The following is a 19,290-nucleotide window of genomic DNA, read 5'->3' as shown; positions in this document are numbered from 1 at the left end:
GTTCCCATTAGTTCTTTAATGGCTATTTCATATTACTACTTAAATTACTCTTCTAGATTTGGTATTGGAAGAAATAAGTATTTAACTGTATAAAAATGTAAAACAGAACAGTTTGTAAAATAATCTGCATTTTCAGACACTGTTACCAAAATAAATTAAGGATAATTAAAAACCAGTAGTTCTCAGATACAGACAAAGATAAGATTTTATTTTATTTTTTTAGATTCATGTTCTTTGCACTAGATTTTCAAATGTCAAGTTGTTTTGGTTATTTGAGAAAAAGTGAAAACCTGGGACTTAATGCAGCCTAGATCTTATCTAAAATGCCAAAAAGTCACTCTCTTCCCTTTTTTTTTCTTTTTTTTTCAGTTCCATAAATAAGAGTGCTATATCACCTGGAAACATAAATAAGCAACTCTCAGATTATTTTTTCTCTTTATCTTTCATTTGAACTTGTGTTCTAGTAGATGTAAGTACCCCAAAAGTGTTCAGACAGACTCAACAGCAGTCAGCAACATCTATTTATCAACTATTTATGCTTCTCCTGTTCCTAGAAGAAGTTCCTACCTTTGGAAATGCCATATGCCATCCCCACTATTTAATGCAGGGGTGTTTGTTTCTTCTAGGTAGAGAATGTATTTGCATTGGATTTAATACAATATTATGTGAGCTCTGTGTGCTGAGTCCAAAAAGAACTGACAAGCTTCTCTAGAACTGCTGCTTGATTTTCTCCCTATGAAAGCAAACAAAAAGTAAATAAAACAGATATTTTTCCATACATATTTCACAGTCCAAGAATGAAAGATAAGTTAACTAAAAACTATGAGAAATGTAAAAACTATATTCTAGAACCCAGAGAAATAAATTCAGTTCCTCTTGCTGTTAATAGCAGTTTCCACCTTATCAAACTTCTTATATCAGACCTACTAAGTGAGCTCTATGACATCTGAACATATTAATGAGCCATACTCACCCCTACTGCTCAATAAACCTAGTGAGTCCAGCTAAGGTGCACCCTCTGTGAACTCAGTTCTCTTTATCTATTCAAATAGTGTATTTTAAGTTCATTCCAACTGATACAAATTGAAATCACCTCTTTTGCGAAGCACAGGACATTCCTCTAAATTATGTTCTTAGCTATTCAAATGCTGGGGTCACTACAAGGAAATATGGATTACTTGCTCACACTCTCACCTTTGAAGCTGAAGATGATGCCAATTTGCCTGAGAACACATTGTGCTAGGTCTTCCACAAATATAGACATTACAGTCCCTATCTCAAGAATTAATTCTATAAGGGAAGGCCAACCAAGCAGATAAGACCAACCATCTTAGCTGGGAAGGGCAAAATGGAATAACAGACATGAAGAAAATACGCACCATTATTTAGTTTTCGGTGGGCAGGCCTGAAAAGAAACTCAATAAATCTAGGCAGGTCTTACTAAAGGCTTGCATGTTAGTAACAGTAGAAGAATGCAGTAACACAGCCCGTATCATTGATAGAGGTCCTAAAGGTGAGCTATTAAGCTATTATTTTCCTTTGTTTGATTTGTATGTAGATAGAAATGAAAGTTCCTATGGTGTTTTTCAAAAACATGAGCTCAGTCTCCTTCCAGCAATCTCTCTCCACCTAAAATAAGCTATGCTTTCAAGAGCTGAGTGCAGGCTATTGCTAAAATGAATAACACATAATGAGAACTGCATTTGCCTACACACCATTGCCTAACAACCAGTATCCAATTCATTATTGTAAAGCATTTTAGGATGTCACAAGTATGAAAGACACTACATAAAATGAAAATCTATTATTCTCATTTAATAGTGTTTCAAACATAACACCATTTCCATGCAGTTTTAAAAGTAATTTAAGATATCCCAAGATAGATTACACTAAGCTAAAATTTCAGAAAACCTTCTTCTTGCTTCTTGTTCACTGAATTTGCATTTAATGATTGAGTAGCTGTTACCTTAAAGGATATATCAATGAAATTACTAGAGATATGTCACTGAATTACTTCTGCAAGTAACAACGCTTCACAAAAAACATGTGTAATGGATGTAATATATTTCAGTTCCGATCTGTAGTTCAGCCAATACAGGACTGATGAAATATTATTAGAAATTTTAGCCGAAGTGGTGATCTGGCAAAAGAAAAAGTATTTTCAGCTGTGCAGTGAACAAACAAAACAAAGATAATGATCTCATTAATTTTTCTCAGCTGAAGTAAACAGACTGTATGGTGGGAAAAAACTACAAGGAATGACAGTAATGTTTACGTTTCATAGCAGTGTCAAACAAACACCTGATAAAAAGAAAAAAAAAAAGAAAGAAAAGCAGCCCTCTTGGAAAAGGAATGTTTGCTGCTTCTTCTTACATGCACAACTGAATGAATGAATAAGCTCATCACCACTGCAAAAAGCATAAGTTTTAAATATCTACTCTTACCTGCTGAAGTTGCCATGATAAACATGCCAATTTGCATTTCATACATCACTTACACCTCACATGTATATCATTTAAAATATGATGAGCAGGATTTCTTGCTTCTTAAGCACCAAAAAGATGATAGCTTTCTCACACAGGTAAGCAAGTGTAGCATGTGTCTGTACACATTCCAGTCTCTTATAGAAGGAGTCTGTCTTTGCTGCATTTAGGACCAAAAATATGTTTGAGTGGCTTTTTTCCTCCATGCTAGTCTGTCAGAATTCATTTTGTTGGGAAAGATAGAATTCCTTACTTGCCACCAAAACCAAAAACAAATAAGTTTTTCATATACGTTATATTTAATAATCTCATTTAAAAAGGAAATAACATGATAGTCTCCTATGTCCTTTACCTCATCATTAATAAAATGTATGTAATAACATGCAAGATCAAAGTATTAATATCTAAAATCACAACTGGTTTTTAGTCTTTATTAGAGCAACCTTCCATATTTAGGGCTCAGCACTGATCTTCTCCAACTGCTCATTCCTGATAAACTAAGTCTTCTAGTGACAGGGGTGTTTTAAGGTCACATTAGAAAGCAACATGGACACAAATTACTGACGATTTTCACAGTGCGGTGCTTTTCTTTGATGATTAATGCCATGCAAGAAACTGCTATGCATTACCATTGACTTTTTTTTTTTTTTAACTGGCAATCACGTGCTATTTCTAATGCCAATTCCTTTTTTTATTTTTTTTTTTTCTTTCACAGTAATGCATGAATCTGATGCTGAATACTACATTATCACATTATCAACATGGCTTATGGCATTAAACTCACCACTGATTTGGGATATAATCTTAAACCTTTCTCTTAATACTAAATACACTAAGGGATATGCAAAGAATTGTGAAACTTGATTTGCTTCTGTCATGAGTTCCAGTGTTTCCTATTACTGTGAAATATAAGATTTTTGCTAGCAAAATTTGAGCTTTCTGAAGTACAAGTAGTATTTTGGTATAGAAAATTCCCTTTACATTTTTATACTGAATAAAAGCCAGTGATGGGATAAAACAGATATGAACAGGCGGAACTTCTGCAGTGGGGTCTGCTCATGCCATAGTGAAATATCATCATAAAACTGTGTCTGTATTGTCAACATCTGATTGGGACCATTCTCACACAGTTCTCAACTTATTGCTTGCCCCAGAGCTGTTAGTACAAACTGAGCCAGAGAGATGTTGCTCACTGAATGCTGTTCCCAGCAGCTTCTGCAGGCCACTCTGTACAGAAAACAGCACCTTGACCCACAGCTGAGATAGGTGGCAAGTGGCAACAGTTTGGGGCTAATGCCCATTAAGGTCGTATCTTGGAGATAATTTACCCTTCTGTTTACATTCTTGGGAAAAAGTGCTGCTTGGATCAAATCTGGCATCTGTACACTCACAGCCTGTGAGGCCCCATCTCCTCTCCTCAACATAGGCTTAGGTCCCTCTCCTACAACCATTAATAAAAGTTGATAACAAGGCCTTTGCCCTTCAGCTGGAGTTGCCACCTGTGGTTAAAGTTAGTAAATATCTAGAATTTTTGCATTTCAAATGCAGCAGTGGGTTATTGGACAGGTAACTGCTAGCTCTGCTTACCCACGGGACTGGGACAGAAAACGCTTAAAATGCTTAAATTGTTTCTGGGATTGCAAGGGTCAGGGCAGCCACCACTTCTCAAAAACAGATGATTAGGGTTTACAGGGCTTTGAGGGGTTGATGATTTTAATTCCACTCAAATTCTGCCTCTGAAATCAGCAGATTAGATGCATCTTCCATAAAGCATGCTTTGAGGCCTCAGTACCTGTAAAGGGACACTCCGCCAAATCCAAGGGCTCATGATAGACCAAGTCATCTGCCAAAATAGGTGTAGTTTCAGCAGCTACAAATGTATGAAACAGGAAAACAAACTAGACTAAAAAAATGATTCTATAAAAAAGTGACAAACGGGTTTGAGTGGGAGTCCCTTGCACACCAAAGAAATAAACAGTATTTCAATCAGTTCATTTTAGGGTCAAACCCAATGCTATGTGTCATTCACTCCAGCTTCCACGTGAAATTCATTTATCTCTAAATGAGCTTCTTTTTTTTTCAGTATATCTGTCTTGTGGGATGGCCTTTTTCACAGCTTTAGTCAGGAAGTCCTAACACACTTGTGAACTGCACTGCGGAGTGTAAAATGGGAGGATTTCCTACTCCATTATCAGTTTGATAGAATAATTTCTCTTACTCCAACTAAATACCCCAACACACACATGCATACACTCAAAGAGAAAGAACAAAATGCAAGTTTCACTCTTCAAAGTTGACACAATCTACAGACTACAAGGAAGAAGCCCCAGAGGTGCTGGCTGTTCAGAAGCAAATTTAAATACAGTTACATTTGTGTGTATTTAATATAAATATATATATATGCTTTTTATTCTGTCTGTTCCCCCAGGAGAAGTCCAAAAGAGAAACAGAGATGGCCAAATTGACAGAGTCAATGAGTGAGTACAAAAAATAGGAAGACAAACCACTTCCTTTTTCCATTTGTTCCACTCCCTTACATAACACCACAAAAAAAAATCTCATTCCAACCCTATCTTCAATCCTAATTTCATCATATATCATTCCACTCCTTCCAAAGAAAAGAACCCCTACAAAAAAAAGAATGTTGTTTTCTTTGTCCACTGTTTTAATCACCTGTGTTTGGATCTAAATCCAGCAGAATAGCTACTACTTGATTGACTTCATGAGCCTGAATTTCAGTTAGAGAGTATAACTACTTGTGGATTTAATGTGTGCTAACTTAATTGATGCAGGTTAGAGTATAAGTCACTTCACAAGCTTACAAAAGATCCTACTAAATCCAGTACAAGCATTCAGGATTGTTACCTGTGCCACATTTATCCAGCAGGAATTATTCCCAGAGATGTTTGTGGAAATCTTTCCATTGATTTCATTGGTTTCTCGGATGCGTACATTGACTTGAATATGTAGCCAAGAAGAAGTCATTTGTGCTTTCTCTTTCATATGAGATTCAGATAATGGATTAGTCCCTATAAATGCTTGTAGCTGAAAGACTCAGACAGGATAATCTATTCCTGCATAAAATTTGGAGAGAATTTAGGAAGAGATCCTGGCAAACCACCATCTCTTTCCCAAAATGAATCTGGCTCCACAGCTACACAAGCTTGAAGAAATGACTTAAAAGGGAAAAATCTTTTACCCTGTTTAACTGGTGCTTGTAGAAAAATTGAAAGATAGACATGCATAAGACTCCTTTACTTTACAATGTTCTTTCTAATTTTTTGTTGTTGTTTATGTCCAGACCGACTGTTCCTAAGGCAACACTTCCTTGCCTTTTTGCTATCCCAGTTTACACTGCTTCCTTTTTCAAATGGCAGCTGTATTTCCTTACATATGTTGTTGCAAGGTAGAGTCACCACTGCTAGCTATATATATATATATATATTTCAGTATCATAATCAATCTATTCCACAAAAAGTTGATGCAGATCTGAGAAAAGCAGTAGAGGCAGAAGAACATCCATGTAGGGGAGGTCATATCCCTAAAGATTTGTGCACAGGTGTAGGACTCAGATGTCAATATAAGAGCTCTCCTGACAATGGAGAGAGTGTTGCTAAGCAGTAGAAAATCGCAGGAAATGACATAAGACACACAGAAATCTACTGATGGGTAGTTAAACTCTTGTTCGAGCACTGGCCAGAGTTCTTGCCATGGAAGTGTGTGCTGAATGCTGCTCTGTACACTTATTGTCCCACACTCTCTTCTTCTCATAAGGTCTGACAAAATTCAGGTCTCTAACGGAGATGTATAAATGAGGTTTTCAAATTTTTGACCAACAGGATCCCACTGCTATGCCTTGTTCAGTATTAATAAGTAGAAAGAAGTATTTCTCCATTATGCAAAAAAGCCTACGTGGTAAGAGTGGAAAGATCAACAATACAGTTTAGCAAGGTCCAAAAACCTTTTAGAAACTCCATCTTCTTCTCTGGCATAAGAAATGGTACATTTAATTCATTAATATCTGTGGATGTACAATGTCATTCTTAGACTAATGCTGGGTCACCATAATTTCTTTGCTTTAAATGGTACTGGATAGATATACTGATATCCTGATGAACAAGGGTGGAGGTGGATGGGAAGATGAAGGGCTATGTTAATAAAAATGTAAGGAGGTAAATAACATATGTGTGTTAGGTACTTTCTGGGCTTTGCACAGTCTTTCTGAGGCAAGGTAAAGGAACCTCATTCAGAACTGTTAGGTGAAGGCAAGAAGACTTTCTGAATGTCCTGAAAAACAAGTGGACTAACATCTACAAAAGCCTGCTGATGATCAGGAACATGAGCTCAAAAATACACTGGGCGGTTCCTTTAGGATTCATATTTTTCTTGTGAATTATTTTTATTTCATTTCATAAAAGGATTCACTGCTGCTTTGTATGAGTATTGTTTATGCTTCATGAAAGACTTTTATGAAATTTTCAGATGATTTTGTGATATTTTAAAGTATTTTAATATATCATAAACCAAGTTGCAAACTGGAAAAAGAAATGAACATACCACAGAGCTCATTGTAAAGCTAGTGCAGATTAAAAGGAAACAAATGGAACAGTGAAGCAACAAGCTGACATATGGGTAAAAAGGGTCAAAGAGTTATTAAAAAGGCAAAGGATTGTTAGGCCTCTGATTTAGACCGCAGAGCCTTTTTCTTGCGACTAAGAATATAAAGAAAAGCCTTTCAGGCATTCAAAGGCCTCAAGAAATAGTTTGATCATGGCACCAATCTAGCAAAATGATTCTTTTCCTTTCAGTTTTACCCAAGCCTGTGCTTCTTCTCCCTTTCCTCCATTCACCTCTTTGCACAATTCCAAGAATAATCAACCACCTTACCTCTACTTCTCTAGATTTTCCTCTCCCAAAATGTTATGATGAAGTTTCCAAGCACTGCTCTGTACACCTACTTCTCCATAAGGATTCTCCAGATATTTTTCCTGTAATAAAATCCCTGTACCTCAAATTCACGTCAGTTGGTGTACTAAGAGAAAGACTGAGAAAACAATCATGTAGGAGTTGTTCGAAGAGATAATGATTTGTATTTTGTCACATTCTGTATATTCATTTGATGGTGAATGGAGGGATCTGTCATACTGTAGGAAAAATTGGTAAGGAAAAATGTTTTAGTACTTCCCGTCTGATTTCAATAGGACTTTTTTATAATGGTGGAGGGATGTGAGGTGTGATGACAGAGCCTTGTATGTGTATATGTTGAGGGAACTGTCTGCCTTCAAGGTTAAAATAAAAGTAAGTGAAGGAGGAAATCATTCTAATAGAATGGTTGAAGTGAAAGCTAGAAGAAAATGCTGTGCTAAGTTTTTCAGAGCAGTCCCTAAGAGCTGATATATAAGAAGAAATGCATAGCAAGTAAGAGTTCGCTTTGCCCCAAGATATTATTTTACAACACTTGCACAGAATTAAGAGAAAGCCACCATAATTGCATTGAGCTCCAGGGAGCTGTCCAAGAATTACTTTATAATGCCTTAAAATCTGTATGCATTTTGAAATTTCTTTATAACCTGAGTTGGGCAATTTACCTCATATAATCTTAGAATACTTAAAATCTGAGGTATAAATGAAACCAGGAAGCAAAATATTTTCCCTTTGGTTTTCTTTTTTCTTCTGTCCCTGTTGTTCTTGTGCTTCCTGTGCACTGTTGCTCATTTTAAATCAAATGATGCCTTCATCTTGGCTGGGAATACCTTAAAGCACAGCAAGCAAAGTAGAAGAGCAAATATTAAGTTGCACAGGAAGATATCAGAAGTTTGGCCTTATGTGTTTGGCCAACATGAAAAAATTATATGTTTCAGAGGAACATCCAGAGCAAAACTATTCAGTCCTTGAGAATGATCACCATTTTGAATACTTCAATGAATGAGGTCCAAGGTCTCAGTTGTGAATTATGCAGAACCACAGATCTAGTGTGCCATATAACGCAGTACTATCAATGTGTGACACAAGCAGTGTGAACTTGATACAGACTAGAATCAGAAATGGGCGTGGCTGGCTGCCTGAAAGCATTAAAACAGGGAAGTGACATCCAACTAAGAAACCCTCAGGCAGTAGAGGTACTTCAATAAAGAGTCATTTTTGTTCTGGCTCCCAGTTAAGACACATGGCATACAAGTGTAAGAAGAGTCAGAAGCGGAAGAGTTAGTTAAAAAAAGGATGTTCCTTCATTTGTTAAAATAATCTGTATCCCAAATGTCTGTAAATATATTTACAATGTCAGTGAAACAATGAAGACTGAGACTTCATATGGCTCCAAACAAAATCTGAATTATAGCTGCCATTAATTTTACTCACGGAAGAAAAGAATCAAGCTAATTTGAAAAACTTTTCAGAAGCAGTCAAACCTGGAACAGATATGTTTTATAATAGAGTCCTTTTCACAAACATTTTCTTTTCATCTCCATCATCCGAATCTGAAGTGTCCCTAGTGCTCTCTTGCACTTCTAGAGAGGGTTTATGAAGAGAAAAATGTTTCTGTTTTGAATTACTTAAAAGTCCCAGCACTTCCAGATTTACATGCACCAGGGTAGTCCCTGGATTTTTTTTGAGCAGTTTTAATTATTTTGAATTTCTGCTTTATGACATGTAAGAAAAATATGTGAATCATGAAAATCCAATATACTGTCTCTTGGTATAGAGCACTGTGAACTTCTACTTCATTTTTCCCCCATACTGCACTGATTTTCTTTGTGGTTTTGTTGACAAATATGTTCTTATTTACCACCACATCATAAGTCAGTGGTGCTTGTGTAAATTCTGTCTGGCGCAAACACAACACCAGCTATACATGCATAAAATCAGGACTTCAAATAACTGATCACAAAGGCTCTATTTCTGTCTCACAGATCTAGAAGACCGATTCTTCAGTCTCAGAAAATATTTATGAGTACAAATATCCATTTCAACATGAAATATGATTACTTAGAATGATCAGATTCTTACTTGGCAAAACCCAAGTGCTAAAACTCCACAGTGTTCAGACAATTCGTCCAATAAATGTATTTCCATGCTGGAGGAAGTTACAGTCTTTTTTTTTTAAGAAACTCGGTTATCATTTTATGGTAAGCTTTTTTATAACAGCATGCCAACTGTAGAATAGCAAGCTTGGTTTTCCACAATATGTGTTTTCATTGTCTTTCACTTTTGTCAATAAGAAAAGAGCTGTGCTGTGATAGTTATTTCTAGAGAAGACTTTTGTAGCAAATATTAAGTCATAAAGCTGCTTTATTAGCTGGAATATCTGATTACTGATAGTGTACATATAGGTTGTTAAAGTTCAAAACTGTTTACTTAACACTTTTGTCAAATTTAAACTACAAGTAACCAGAATCTGTATTTCATTATTATTATTATTATTATTTCAGCAGAAAATAGCTAATGTACATAATGAAAAGAACACAATGAACAATGCTATTATAATTAAATGAAAATACAGTCTATTCCTAATGGTAAAGGTCAAGTTTTGAGAGGGGAATGAAATTCTAAAACAAGACTTCATTACACAAGAAAGCAGAAAATTCTTCTGTTTCAGTGCTGTACTAGAAGGGGTTTGGAAAAACTGCAAACTAATATATGCACTAAGACACAAAGAAATTTTCCTTAATCAGGAAGCTGATTGACAGTATTTACAGTCCTGGCTAAAAAATGTTTTGCCTCCTCTGTGGCTTCAGGAGTCTTTTCTTTAATTTCTTTCTGCAAGTGTGAGGGACAAAAACTTTTATTTTACCAAATGGAAATGAAGAGTTTCATATAATCATATGATTCCTGAAACTTGGATTTTTTAAAAAACAAATTATATATTTTGATAGCACTAGTCATGCTACTTTATTAAGCTAAAATGTTTGTGAAAATTAAAATATCAAGGATGAGATAACTAAGAGCTAAGTTATAAATTAAGTATTAATTTCTGTTTTTCAGAAAGGAGCCGTGATTGTAGGTAGGCTACACTGTATGCTCCTTATTGAAGCATAGTATTCCGAGTTACTTACCACTTCAACAAAAAATTATTCAGATTGTCATTTTCTGTGGTAGGTGTGTTTCAGTCCTTCCCTTAGTTTTTATTAGCTCAGGATTAACCATTTCTAAAACAGAATTTTCAGCATCTTTCCTTTGCATTGCTACAGTTTGTATCACAGTGGGGGTAAGTTATTACAGTCATGTGCTTCCTAAAGCCAACACTCATCTGCTGCACTAAATCTAAGTGGTCTAGACAGAAAGCTATTAGAAAAAAAACACCTTCACATCTTCCCACAGCACTACTGTCTATAAAATTCAATGCACAGTCATATTGCTATAATATCACCTGAATAGCACTGGGGTAAAATTGTGAATCTAAATGAGATTTGGTATGAGAGAGAGGGAGATTTAGATATAAGTCTTTAGAGAGGGCAGAAGTATTACTGGGCATGACCAGAATTAATTTAAGCATGTGCAGAAATTTACTATCAAAAGAAAAAGTCACATCAGATTTTAAGTACCAGTTTTGGAGGACCTCTATTTGGGACTGAGTTGCCAAAATGCCAGTTAGGTGGCTGAAGCCCTTGTTGAGACAACATTACCTCGTTTATATACCCTTATGCATTCATTCACATCCAGGCCCGTCAGTATTGCAAAAGCACAGCCAGCTCTGTATTTACAGCTATTTTGTGCTTGGTTTCACAATTTTAATGTTCTTCTAATGTAGAGCTTTGACTGTATTTATTTAACATGTACTTAAGTCTTCCAAAGGTGCTATTCATCAACAGACTTCATCTGAAGAAGTGAGCAGTGTTCAGTGCTGAAAGAAAAGCCCACACTGTGTATGTAAAAAGCAGGAAGTTCGTATTCACATATGATAAAGAAGTGATTAAAAATGTCTGAGGTGCCAATCATTTGTCTTCACAGTGAGAAGATAAGATGAATGAAAAGGTGAAAGGCAGAATCAATGCTTCTGAAAGCTGTAGAAAGCTGTCTGACCTGGTTCAGGCTTATTGAGCTATCGAACAGATAAGAGACCATAATGGATTTTAGCTCTAGTAAATAGGTATAGAATGATGAATAGTAAAGAATACTGGTCAACAATTAAGAGAAAAAAATAACCCAGAAAAAAATGGTATCCGAGATATGCAAGAAACAGCTGTTTAAAAGTTACCACCATAAATAGACTGGATTCTGAAACTCTTAGACTTTGAAAACGAGTTGCAAAGGCTTCCAGGATCAATTAATGGAAAATCACATAGAATAGGGTAGGATAAACTATTAGATATGACAGAAAAATATTCCACTGTATCGGGAAAAGAGCCCAGCTGCATTATTCATTGTAAACAATGAATGAAATGTCTTATCATGGTATTTTTGACAGATGTCTTTTAAAAGCACTATAATCAGATATTAAGCTAATCCCTTCGGCTAGACTATATTGTTCCTGCATTTTTCACCCGCCTCCATTGCTATTCAAAAATTTGAGAGGGGATAGCAGGGACCATATTAACCTTATTACAGTTAAAACAATGCCTACAAGTCAATTTCTCTCATGTGTACAGAACACATTAATTCAAAGTGTATTATTTCTGAACCAATGCCTGCACTCGTTGCTCAAGCTCTTCCAAATTTATTTACCACTATTCATTTTCCCATAACATATCTTGAACTATATGAAGGAGAAAACCAAGAAGACTCCAGTGAGAGTCATTGCCAGCAATAAATGAGCTGCTGAAAGAAAAGCCAACAAAGACGAGACCTGTAAGATCTGTTCTCCACTGAGTCAGTGCAGCACTGTTTATCTCCAGACGTAGGGATCACAGTGATTGTGCAAAGTGGCTCTTACACAGCTCTGCATTTGAGAATTCAGTGTGGCACCCTTTACCATCCCAGCCCAGGCACATTGCACAGGTATATCTCCATGGAAGAAAGGGAGGGCATGACTTTGTGCATTTTCTAATCCTTACTCTTAAAATTGTTAACTGCATGAAATAGCCATATAACTAGAGATTGCTCCTTCTCCCCATTATTATTATTATTATGTCCTGTAAATAACTGCCTTACTTCTCCTCTTCATATCTTTGCCAACTTGTGAAAAAAATTCTCAAATCACCTCATAATTGAATAGCAAGGTTAGGTCTTATAACCTCTCTTCAGCATTCAGGGCCTCCAGTCTTTGTTGTTCTTTGCTGCATACCCTCCACTGTGTCATGATCGTACTTCTTAAGTATACTTCTTAATCCATATACCTATAAGCAAAATAATGAAAAGGAAAAAAGCTTACACAAAAGAAAAAGAATTCTGGTAGCTGCAAAAGAAGGCATGCAGTTTTTACTCACCTAATTGGCAATTAAAAAGAAGAAGTAGGAGAAGCAAAGGTACTCTGAGGAACTCTTGCATTGATATATCCCTTTTCATCAGGAGGTCTTCCACTGGATATTGGATTCAGAGTCTAAATTTCAATTTCTAATCTTAGTTTGGCTTAATAGCTTATGTCTCCATTTAAAAAAAAAAAGAGAGAGAGAAAAAAAGGACCATTCAATAATGGCTACATGAGCTGAGTGAACTCATCAGAATCAATATATTCACCAAAACAAAATCCCATCTTTGTTCAGGACAGACACAGCCCAACTGATGGAATAGTACCACAGATAGATGCATTTCTGTTTATCTTTCCTGATAACACCAACTTGCGGAAAGGGGAGGTGGCAAAAGACAGATTTCAGAAAATCTTAAAGCCATCACATTCGGTATCACATCTGAGGAAACACTTTTCAGAGAGCTTGCAGCTTATGAAGCACTTTGTCACACTTTGTCACAAATTACCATAAAGTAGGCAAAGCGTTTAAAGGAATCCTGGTTGGGATGGGCTGGCAAATAGCAAACATTCAGTTTAGTAATTTGGACATTTAAATGTAAGGAGTTAGAAGGTGATGACCCACTAGGAGGAAAGCTAGGAAGAAGTAATCCACTAACCAATGAATATTAAACAAAAAAATTATTCCATGGATGGTTTATTCTGCATCAATTTTCTTGAGATATTGCTCTATATCTGCCTCCTCACCACTTACCGTCACCACCTATTACCATCACCACCACCAGCCCTACCTGAGGAGTGTCATTCAGTAGTTATATTCACTAGTTAATTCTTCCTGTCTTCCTGTAGTTTTAAGTCCAGGCACTCTTTTTAAACAACATCAGTTTGGAACACCTCTGTCTACCTGAGCAGTAATAAGAGCTCTAAGAATGGCTACAAAACCATTCCAATTCAGTCTCAAGACCTTAGACATCCTACTAAAAAACAAAGAAGGCCAAGGTGGCAGCTAGCAAAGAAAACCCATGATACCTCTGAAGCTGTGAGAAGAGTCACTGGCTACTATCACAACAGTTTTCACTGAGCCCTGGCCTTCCCTAGATAAGTCCTTCCTCACCCTGTTAGTATGGGGAATGACAGTAGTATGGCCAAAGGGACTGGAAATAAACCCCACAATACAGTTGGCTTGTAAAACATATTTTTGCCCTGAGCTTCATCAAGTCTGTCACATTTCAGTGGTATGTAAGTGATGGGTCTCAGATCTTTGGTGAAATTTAATCCGTTATTTTATCTTAGAGGTCAGATGTGATGCTCCTGTCCAACTCCAACTCTGTATCTGTAGGTCTTCATGCATTTCGCTTTATACATGGAACAATATCAGACTCTGTTCTAATACAATTGATTGTGAATGATATACAGAGATTATTATGCTTCCAAATCACGGCACTTTAAATTACCTCTTCAGTTCATTCATGAGAAACAAAATGATTGTCATTGTCTGACATATTTATCTTTGTCAAACTGAGCCTGCTATCTCTATATCTCAGGTTTCTTCTGTTGTTCCTAGGAACTTATGCAATGGAGTTGTGTCACGTGTCATGAAGGATTTTTGCTAATCTAGCTGTAAATCAAAAAGACAACAAATAGCACGATTGCTATTCCTTAAAGGTGGTACATTTTCGTAGAGTTTAGGAAACCTATACTTTCACTTGACAGGTTTGTGAGGCAGTTTAAATATCTCATTCCGTTCCACTTTCTAGTGTTGTTTGAATAGTTATTTTAATGATAGGCAAAGAATAATATCTTCTGAAACCTATGGCAGCACAGAATGCCTTACGGTACATATTTTCTTTTTCTTTCTTAATAAGGCAGAAAAGAACTATCCACAGACCTCCTGCTAAGTCAGTTTGTTCCTACGGCATATTGCTCTTGCATACAGTTGAATGTCTTTTTGGTGTTAACATTATTATTTAGGGGAGTATTGCTATTTAAGGCACAAGTAGCTCATGCTGTTGTGCTAATTTGTGGGTGAATGCTGCATATTTTTAGTATCCATTCAATCACATGTTCTGGGCTGTAATGTTTGAAAATGAATTCATGAAAATCATGATACAAAACCCATTAAAGTGAGGGGAAAAAAACTACTGTTTTTCTGCCTCTTTAATTTTATAAGGTGCCCATGATGTTAACATGAAAAGAAAGGAGAGAGACTCATTAACCCATTTAAATGATTTCCTTACATCTGAGCAGGTAGATTTCTGCATTAAATTATGATCCCCACAACTGCCCGTCAGGGAGAACAGTCCACACAACATGAAGACTGCCAGCATCAACTTCTAGAATGTCACTGTCTTGCCTTGTTCTGAGCCTGTGATAAGTTTTTAAAACCCAGTATTGTCTTGGTTCATTCTGAAGAATGAATTCAATTCATTCAATTCAGTTCAATTCTGAAGAGATTCTGATCTTAATTTTGTTATGTACTTCACTGACATTTACAGAACTATCAAAAGCTGCTGAAAACAACAAAAAAAAAAAAAGAGAGAGAATTTGCAGGTTTAATGGAAACATTTAAAACAACTTCAAAGTAGTTTAAAGTGGTGCAGTTTTAAAGTACATTTCTTCAATCAGAACAGTTTACTTTTTCTTCTGTTGTAGGATAGATATGAAACAAACACACAAAAACCTGTTGGCAAACAGGTGGACTAGTAGCAGAGCCTGAGTTAGGCTGTTGGCACACTTCTGCTTGCTGTTTAGAAACACATGTTGAGCTTTGAGCAAATGTCTGTGAAGGACAATCAGAGGTCCATATCAGAGTCCATTCCTCTGAGATGCAGAGCCACATGGAGAAGGACGCAGTGGCTCCATGGCCATTTTCATAGACTGAATGCTTAAATACAAAGAATAAATATTCTGACCACGAGGAGTCTGATTTGGAGCCCAACAGAAACATTGTCAAGGGAGTGGAGGACAAGTAACAGTGAGCTTTAGGCTTCATTCTGTGGAAGAGATTTCAAGAAAAAGTGGTGTTTCAAGCAATTTACAGTTTGCGCCATTTGCAGTAGACATTAGTTTCTTTGCCAAACACCACGTTGTTTGGGACTGTCTGGCTGAATCCCTCTGCCTCATTAGAAAAGTACAGTTCTCCATGAAACATTTAATTTCTTCCACACTCTCCTGTTTTGGACACTGTAACTGTAAACAAATCACTCTCTTCTCCCTCCCTCCCTCCTTATCTCCCTCCCTTCATCCTTCTCTCACATTTCCACCTTCAAGCCTTGACAAAAGATCTTGAGGATCTTCATCTCACTCAACAGCAGAAAACCTGGAAATGCTTCTTAAATGCAGTTAAAAATGGTCAGTGGATTATTTTTTATAAGGCTGTGGCACTGAGTGATAAGTAGATTCAATAGTGTTTGAAAACTAGATTAAAAATCCAAGGTATGTTAAACTTGAGAAAAGTCTTTCCATTAGTCCTTGCAATTGTTGTTGTTTAATGCAGTTATCCCTTTTCCACAGCATTAAACAAACAGTCATAGTGAAAGAATTCAATAATTCAAGAATAAAACGAGGCCAAAACCCAAGTAAATTATACAAAATTTATATTGTATAAGGAAAATGTGTGCTAAGAATGTGTGGTTTTAACTTCAGTAGTGGCATTAGATGACGGTTTTTAATTTTAAGTAACTCTTTTCAAACATCCCTTGGAACAAAGGAGAGGTATACCACTGTTGCAAAATCAATGTTTTTCTTTCAAAAAAGAAAAATACTCAGAGATGGGGGCTGGGGGAATCTCATCTTTATCAAGAGATTATAATTTCAAATTAACTCTGCATTGTGTGTTACTATAGAAACTCCCATTTTGTGGCATGTTTGTGGGGAAAAAGTCAAAAGTTGCATTTTAATGAATGTGGATCACATATTACCTTCCTCAGTGTAGCAAAATAAAAAAGAAGTTTCTATCAGAAAATGAGTAATCACTCAAAATAAGGTGAGCTAATTAAGGTCATGGGGAAAGAATATTAAATCCTGAAGTGACATGTGTCATATTCATTTTTCAACAGTAGTCTCCTCCTTACAGATTATGTATTAGATACTGCGGGAGTCTGATGGATTGAGAATCTTGTTGCCATGGCAATATTTGCTGCTTTGCTGGTATTCCCTACAGAAAGTAAAGGATTTTTTTTCTACTCAGTTAGACAAATTGTCTATATATAGCAAGAGATGTTGGAGAACTGAAACAGCAGAATCTGGTGGGGGCAGGTTGGGGGAAGGACTGACATTTATAAGTTTAAGGAATCACAATAGTCCAGTTAGCTGTGAGAAGTGAGGGGGGCTGCTGAAAGAGGGAAAGAGAGAAAGGGAGAGAGGGAAAGAGAGAAGGAAGGAGGGAGGTAAATATGCTTCTATTGTACGTTTATAGTATATCTTACTTTTAGGGGCAGAGAAGCCAGCAAAGAAGAATAGATAGTGTTGCCTAAGAGGAAGGCAGCTACAGCTGCTGTTGTTTTACTGTGCTTGAGATGGTTTATAGCTTCAGGGAGAGCTAAAAGGTAAAAATCTCTCAAATGGGCAAAGAAACAATGGATTTTCTTACCACTGAAATTGTCAGTATAAGTCACAATTTGAGCTCCAAATATAAGTCTCCTTCTTCTGTTTTTTTTTAAATCTTTCCTTACAGCATTTTTAAACAAGGTGTTGATACCATTTCCATCCTCCTCTTGGCACAGTGAAAGCAAATGTGCTCCAGTCAGATGTTAGGGAGTACTGTCTCTTTTGTATGGCTCTGTCTGTTGCTTAGAGGTGTGGGAAGAGTGTGACAATGCAGTTTCATTTTAATATTGGCCCATCTCAGCCAAGAATCTACGGATTACTGCAGAGGAAAAGAACATAACTGTTTTGTTTCTTCCTCTTTTCCTCTCTTATCCCTTTTATGCACAGAAATGCACTAAGTAATCTACAGTATTTGCCCTTAGGCTTAGAAAAAACACTATTCCAATGAAATTGACCAGACAGCTCTAACTGTCACCTCAGTGCTAACTCACTTGCTGTATCCCATTCACTGTTTCTTTTTCCTTTTTATAGCAATCATCCATTGAAGTTTTTAATTTGTTGAAGTATCAGATACATACAGTGGCCTATATGAAAGACAATCTATGGCAGACCATTAGTACAGTTCTTGCCCCAAAGTTTACATGCACAAGAAAGAAGAGTACAATGAAGAATATGTAGTGCAGTGACAACTACTGATGGGCACTTTCGTGACTGTTGGGCATCTTGAGGAAGTGCACATTTAATGGATGTAGTGTGAAGAGACACAGAGAAGAGCAGACCTATAACCAGGATCTGATTTATTGTGTATTCTGAAAGGCAAAAGAAGCATTAATTTAATAATAGATAGGATAACTGCTGACAAAAATACAGAAAAAAAGCTGAGAACACGCAGCAGTAAACAGGGGAGAGAGGATTGTGAGAATATATGTATGCAGAGGGGAAGAAGGGGAAATCTTAGCAGCAATTTTACACAACGCATATCAGTCTATGTGCATTATATGGAGAGCATATTACAGCAACTTTAGTGATGTGATTAGATAGGAAAGACATATGTAATCATAGAAAACACTTACATAAACACATAGTGAAGAAGTGAGGGAAAGCGGGAGGAATGGTACTGCATGGTACTGAAAGGACAAAATGCTATGAAAAAAGGCAGAGTCCTCTGTTCACACCAATGACTGGAAGTGGGAATGAAGACAAAGGACAGTTTTTGAAAGGAAATGGGGAGAGCACAAAATCCTTTTGTTGACATGTTAAGGTTCAGCTGTTAGATCTTAAAAAAAAAAAAAAAAAGCCAAGCTAGAAATCAGAGATTTCATTACAGTTCGGTAGAAACAGAAAAAAAGTTGAGAGATGGAAGAGAAAATAGAGAATCTTCATGTCCTATTCTTACCCATATAACCTCAGACAATTCACACACATCTTTGAATGTAAAAGTACTAGAAGACTAGTCCTCACATGACTCACCATTCAAAACTATCACACAGAGGGTCAGGGGATGATGAACAGGCTTCAGAATTGGAGAGACTATTGGTGTAAAGGGAACAAGCTACTGGGGTTGAGGCTGAGTCAGCAAAGGGGAATGGCAGGGAATGGAGGCAAGCTTTCACTCCAATCACTAGCAGATATTTAACCCACAGAATTATCAAATCGGAGCTTTCTGGGGGAAGGAGGAGTTGACTCTGGATTGTTTTATTTTATTTTATTTTTATTTTTTTTTCCTGAGGGAAAGGGTGTTTCTTTAACAATAACCAATACACTATACATGCAAAAAATACATTATGTTATGAAAGGAGACATAGTAGAACCAACAGAAATGAATGAGTCTCTAAAAAAATAAAAAAGGAAGGAAGGAAGGAAGGAAGGAAGGAAGGAAGGAAGGAAGGAAGGAAGGAAGGAAGGAAGGAAGGAAGGAAG

This window comes from Numida meleagris, chromosome 1 (assembly GCF_002078875.1).
Source record: "Numida meleagris isolate 19003 breed g44 Domestic line chromosome 1, NumMel1.0, whole genome shotgun sequence".
NCBI classification, from domain to species: Eukaryota; Metazoa; Chordata; class Aves; order Galliformes; family Numididae; genus Numida; species Numida meleagris.
The sequence above is the reverse complement of the archived record's forward strand: the minus strand, read 5'-3'. Positions refer to the sequence as shown.